Genomic DNA, 5,850 nt, shown 5'->3' with positions numbered 1-5,850 from the left:
ATCCTTCCAGAGATTTATCTCTTTTAGATATTCATTTTCATATTGATCATTACAAATTATCCTTGAAACACTCTAAAGGAAAAGGCTCCTGTTCTATTTTCATTGCGCGAAAAGATGGCCCCTTCAGCCCTTTTCTTTCCATGTTTGAATTCGTTCAAAAACGCCACAAGATAACGCATTCCAAAGCTCTCTTCATTACACCTAAGGGTTCACCCAGGTCTGCACATTGGTTTCAAGAACATCTTAGGATACTATTAGAATCATGTGGCCTTCCATCAAGTCGTTATTCTGGCCATTCATTCCGGATTGGGGCTGTCACTACACGTGGAGTCTCTGAAGCTGCTCTCCAACGACTGGGTCGTTGGTCATCATCGGCTTATACCTCATATATCCGCCCTTAACATTCGTCAATTCTTGCTGCTCAACACTCTCTCTACCTCACTTACCTCTAAGGTAATTCAACTACAAATACTGGTGGTGGTTCAAAACTCATTCACATTATTTGCAGACCTGTGTGTTTCCTATCGTAAACCCTGTCGGGTACCCTTTCATGCATTTCTTGTGCGTCTGGTCGTGTCTGGTCTTGCGTCATGTCATGCGTCCTTTCATGCATTCTGTCATGCATCCTGTTATGCATCCGTTGCATCCCGTCATGTGTCCTGTCACTTGTCTTGCATCTCGTCATGATCACTCAGTGTTGCATCTGGTCCTGCGTTTTTTGTGTCCTTTCATGCATACCGATATGCTTCCTGTTATGCATCCCGTTGCATCCCATCCTGGGTCCTGTCACCTGTCTTGCATCCCGTCATGATCACTCGTTTATTTATGTGCATCGTCCGCAAGAAAGCATCCGCAAGAACGCATCCGCAAGAACGCATCCGTAAGAACGCATCCGCAAGAAAACATCCTGATCACTCAACCTTTTACCCTCTCATTCACCTAATCATTATCTCCCATTCATCTCACGGTACCCTGGGTAAGCTTTGACTGCAACAGTCTGCTGGCAGGCCTTCATAACAACAGCTTGACTTTGTAAGCTGTTTGCAAACCTCCTGGTAGTTCAATCACTCATTTTGTCATTCTTTGTTATTAATCACTCTGCCTTATGCACATACAGATGCTCTGACCTGACCTCGGCAATTTTTGGGGGGAACATCCCTGTTCTCATACATCTACTTATGCATATTAAAGTATAATTCAGCATTAATGTTCCTGCCGAGGTCTGAGCACCAAAGTCTTAAATTACTGTGTCAATAAATCCTTTTAATTTTCACTTCTTTCTGTGTGATTTTTTTCAGATTGAAATGAAGCTAAAGCAGAAGTTCAATTGAAGAAACTCATCGCCTACCTCCATCTAATCAGAGGCTGGTCCACCTCAGGCATGAGCCAATCAGCTTTGAACCAAACAACCACAAAGCCCAATCAGGATCCCGCGTTCATTTTAAAAGCAACTTCAAATCCACGTCTCAGCCTGCTAAACAGCAAGCGCAAACAGCATCATATAATGTCGGATTTCAATTCAGATGCCCGATTCAACCCACCTCCAGCCCCTTCTCCACCATCGTAGCTGAGTTCATCTAGCTCAGGGGTGTTCAGCTCCAGTCCTTGAGAGCCGGTGTCCTGCAACCTTTAGATGTGTCCCTGGTCTGATACACCTGAGTCAAATAATCAGTTAATTAGCAGGACTCTGAAGAACCTGACTGCATACTGAGGAGCTAATTGTGCTATTTGATTCAGGTGTGTGGGGCCAGGGAAACCTCTAAAAGTTTCAGGACACCGGCTCTCGAGGACTGGAGCTGGACACCCCTGATCTAGCCCCATGATATTCCTGCCAGCCCGTCCTTTTATAGTGTATTTTAAGTCTATGTTTACTTTCAAATCTTTGCTGCACCTAAAACTGTAATCTAACTCTGTGCATACAAAATGACAAATAACGTTGTCTAAGTGTAAGTCTAAGTCATTTCCTTTCACCTCATTACTGGTCTGGCAGAAGACCACCATGTTGGGCCCGGTTCTGCCAGAGGTTTCTTCCCAAAGGGGAGTTTTTCTTCTCCACAGTCGCTTCAAGCTTGCTCATCATGGACAGTTCATGCAAACCTGTGTTTATCAAGTTGGACACCTATCTTAAACAGATCATCATATGGACTGAACAAACTTCTTCTATCTCCATTCCACCACCAGTTTCAGACCTGGGGGGAACATCCCTGTTCTCATACATCTACTTATGCATATTAAAGTATAATTAGGCGCACGCCTATGCATTGAAAATGCATGGCGGAGGCCTTATACTATGCACCTAATAAGGGTTTCTTTAATATTATTATTAGGCGCCCGTCTATGCATTGAAAATGCATGGCGGAGGCCTTATACTATGCACCCAATAAGGGGTTTCTTTATAATTATTATAATTAGGCGCCCGCCTATGCATTGAAAATGCATGGCGGAGGCCTTATGTTATGCACCTAATAAGGGTTTCTTTAATGTTTTTTATTCTTCCGTCACCGTTAATACAGCCCGAACCGTAGGCTGTACCCCCACAAACTATATATCAAAACGTGCGCCTCGACGCCGCAAAGTGTGCTATTTGTACTTGACGCCATTTAAAGTTACTGTGGTGACAAAATTAACCAAAAACCACTTCTCAAAACCACTTCCTAGACACAGTTGACCTCACAAAAATGCAGAGCTCAGCATGGCACTTTTTTTCAGTACAGTGGTTTAGGTGTTGGGCTGGTGCACCAAAGGTCGCAGGTTTGCAACCCGCTGGGGGGTACCCATTATTTTTTTTACAAGTAACAAATAAATAATTTGAACAACTGATATAAATGAATGAATGATGAAAAAATTGCAACAGCAAGAACTACTGCTCATTAGCAGACGCAATATGGACTTTTCAGCTCTGCACCGTCTCACATCAAAAAACAACAGTTTTCCTGAAGTTTTTTTAAATCTATTTTTCACCGGACTTTCTCTTCCAAAACTGCACCGCGTTGCTGCGCAATAGCACACATGAATTTCTGGACCTTTATAGCTATAACAGTGATACATTTATCGCCGATATTCCCGTCATCCTATAGATCTCCACAACACTGGAACCTGCCGACTTCTCCCGGCCGGGCTTAAGTGCAACTCAGCCGGCGACCGGAACATAAACAAAGCCTGTGAACCGCGGAGGAGGGTGCGTGCTAGGCTAAAGCTAACACCACACTGGCTATCTTTTCTTTCAAAACTGCACCGCGTTGCTGCGCTATAGCACACATGAGTTTCTGGACCTTCGGAGCTATAACAGTGATACATTTAACAGGTGTTACGGTAGCTGGTTGCGCTGCTGATAATATAAAGATGAGGAACAGAGCGCACCACTAGAGGGGCGGTAAATCCTTTTGGATGTGGTCAGCACCCATTAAAACACGAAGAAGAAGAAGGGCACACCACTTTTAAAACAGAAGAAGAAGAAGTGGTCATAAACGGTGATGCTGAGCTGTTATGGTAAGTGTGTTAAGCCGGGCATACACTGTACAAGTTTTTCAGTCGTGGTACTTATATACATCTCAAACTGTGCGACGGAACCGCGGGTTTAAAAGTTCACCGCTCACGATCTGTGTACGGCGCAACACTCGGACGCGACCGGAGTGCTCATACTGTAGAAGAAGAAGAAGAAGAAGAAGAAGACGGAAGTGTCGATGGCTACTGTAAACATTACCGGAGAGAAACGCGCTGCTTTGGCAATATGTGCAATTTTGTGTGCAGAAAGCCCTAAAAAGAAAAGGCGACGACGTATTTGGAGAAAGACATTGCTGAGGAAACATGACTACTACGGTCTGTCAGTTTTACAGAAAGAACTTGAGGTAAGCTGGCGGCCGTGCACATTTAACACCCCAGCCTTTCGCTCTTTGTTTATCAACAACGAGATATGTTGATTTTAAAAACAGAACAATGTATTAGGAGTTTAAAAAAATCTATTTCATTTTATTAGAATGTGATGTTTAAAAAATAATTAGACTTCACAAAGCTGGAGGTTAAAAGTTTTATTGATTTCAAACACTCTCCCCATGCAGGGGATACAAATTCTGGCGTGGATAAGTCGTTTGGCTGTGCTATCCTGGCACAGCAGGTCTTGGTGATATCACAGTAAAATGAGCAAAACTCTGGACTATTTCTGCCCTGTGATGGACTGCCGACCTGTCCAGGGTCTACCCCGCCTCTCGCCCATTGACACCAGTCCGAACCCAGCAGGGATAAACGTGTTAGAAAATGGATTATGGATGGTCTGGGCTATTTCTTTTTCCTTGCCATCAAGATCTTTGCCAACTGGCGCCAGAAAATGCTATTATTGGGCTTTCTTCGTCTGGAAACAAATGTTTACAACACCTTACACATTGAACGCACTCAGCTGACAATACAGCGATCTGATTGGCTGAGCAGCAAAAATCGAATCACGTGACCTCTCGGACCGGAGCGCAACAGTTTAGATTTTTTATCGGCTATAACTTATTAATGTGCAAGTGAAAACGTGGGAACATAGGTGTTTTGAGATCACTGCTATGTGTAGCAACTTATCTAAGTGCAAGAAAGTTGCCCCCTGACAGTTCATACGAAAGTTCTTAAGGAGACGTCCCACACATTCTGGCCCACGGACTCGTTTTGAGGAAACTACGGTTGTAGCTCAGTGTCTGCCTTGCGGTGGTTGCGGAGAGGTGTCTGTTTTGTAGAATAAATCATCCGCCGATGAGTTATTGATCTGGAAAGCCGAATCTGAAACCACCGAAAAACATTTCAGATCCCAAATGTACAGCGTTCTAATTCTTCCAGTCTATTAGCAGCTTCCCGTAAGAGGTCGGCCACTGAACGTCTGCCTGCTGAGTTTGACATTATTAAACAATGCTTCATGTCGGGGAAAAGCCATGTAGATTTGACCGACGCAGTAAAATGCTAACCAACCAATGGGAAGAAGTTGAGCCCTTAAGACACAGCCCCCCTCATTTGCATAATGAGGCAGAAATGCATACAGAAATGTAAAAAGGACAGGCAGAAGTGTAAAAAGGACAGACAGAAATGTAAAAAGGACAGATAGAAATGTAAAAAGGACAAACAGAAATGTAAAAAGGACAGGCAGAAATAAATAGCATCGGAGAAATAAATAGGGCAAAAAAATACAAAGAAAGAATAAAACAGACAAAAATATTATAACATGCACATAAATAAATACTTAAAAAAATAAGTAATTATTAAATAACGTGGCTAATTAAAGGAAATCTATACATTTTGTCTCACTGTATAATTCATTTTCTATCTACATTTATTTGTGCATTGTATTTTTGGTGGCACATAATTGTATGCATATTTATTTATTGAGCATTTATTTATTTCTGTATTTATTTTTAAATATGGAAGACTTGGTCCTCCATACTCCAGGGCTCAACAAGAGTTCATCTAAAGATGTTTTAGAACTGATTGGTGACCTTTAGTTTATATTTCAGAAAGTTAGTTATAAGTAGAGTTATGTGGTTTTATGTTTTTTGGATACAATCCGGGTTAGCACCCGAACATCCCTTTCAGACAGCTTCCTCGTGTGTCCACAGTTAATCCTGTTGGATGTGGTTCGTCCTTCTTGGTGATATGCTGACATTACCCTGGACATCGTGGCTCTTGATACATCACAAACACTTGCTGTCTTGGTCACAGATGCAAGGCAATGCAAGGGAAATTTATTTATATAGCACAATTCAGTACAGAGACAATACAAAGTGCTTTACATGATTAAAATATAGCAAAATAAACGCAAGTAGGAATAAAATGTAGATACAAAATAGAACTAGAAAAAGCTGTTCCTGCATAACAGCGAGTGAG

At 42.3% G+C, this 5,850-nt stretch overlaps 1 long non-coding RNA gene across 1 annotated transcript; it reads right to left on the bottom strand.

Moving 5' to 3' along the window:
- Nucleotides 1-2,948: 2,948 nt before the first annotated feature.
- LOC118556899 lies at nt 2,949-3,326 on the bottom strand. Its single transcript, XR_004927462.1, has 2 exons — nt 3,273-3,326; nt 2,949-3,023 (listed from the first exon to the last, which is right to left on the bottom strand). It is a non-coding gene; the product is annotated as an uncharacterized LOC118556899 (long non-coding RNA).
- Nucleotides 3,327-5,850: the final 2,524 nt, after the last annotated feature.

The sequence above is a fragment of the Fundulus heteroclitus genome, chromosome 21, assembly GCF_011125445.2.
Source record: "Fundulus heteroclitus isolate FHET01 chromosome 21, MU-UCD_Fhet_4.1, whole genome shotgun sequence".
Lineage (NCBI taxonomy): Eukaryota > Metazoa > Chordata > Actinopteri > Cyprinodontiformes > Fundulidae > Fundulus > Fundulus heteroclitus.
The sequence above is the reverse complement of the archived record's forward strand: the minus strand, read 5'-3'. Positions and strand labels throughout refer to the sequence as shown.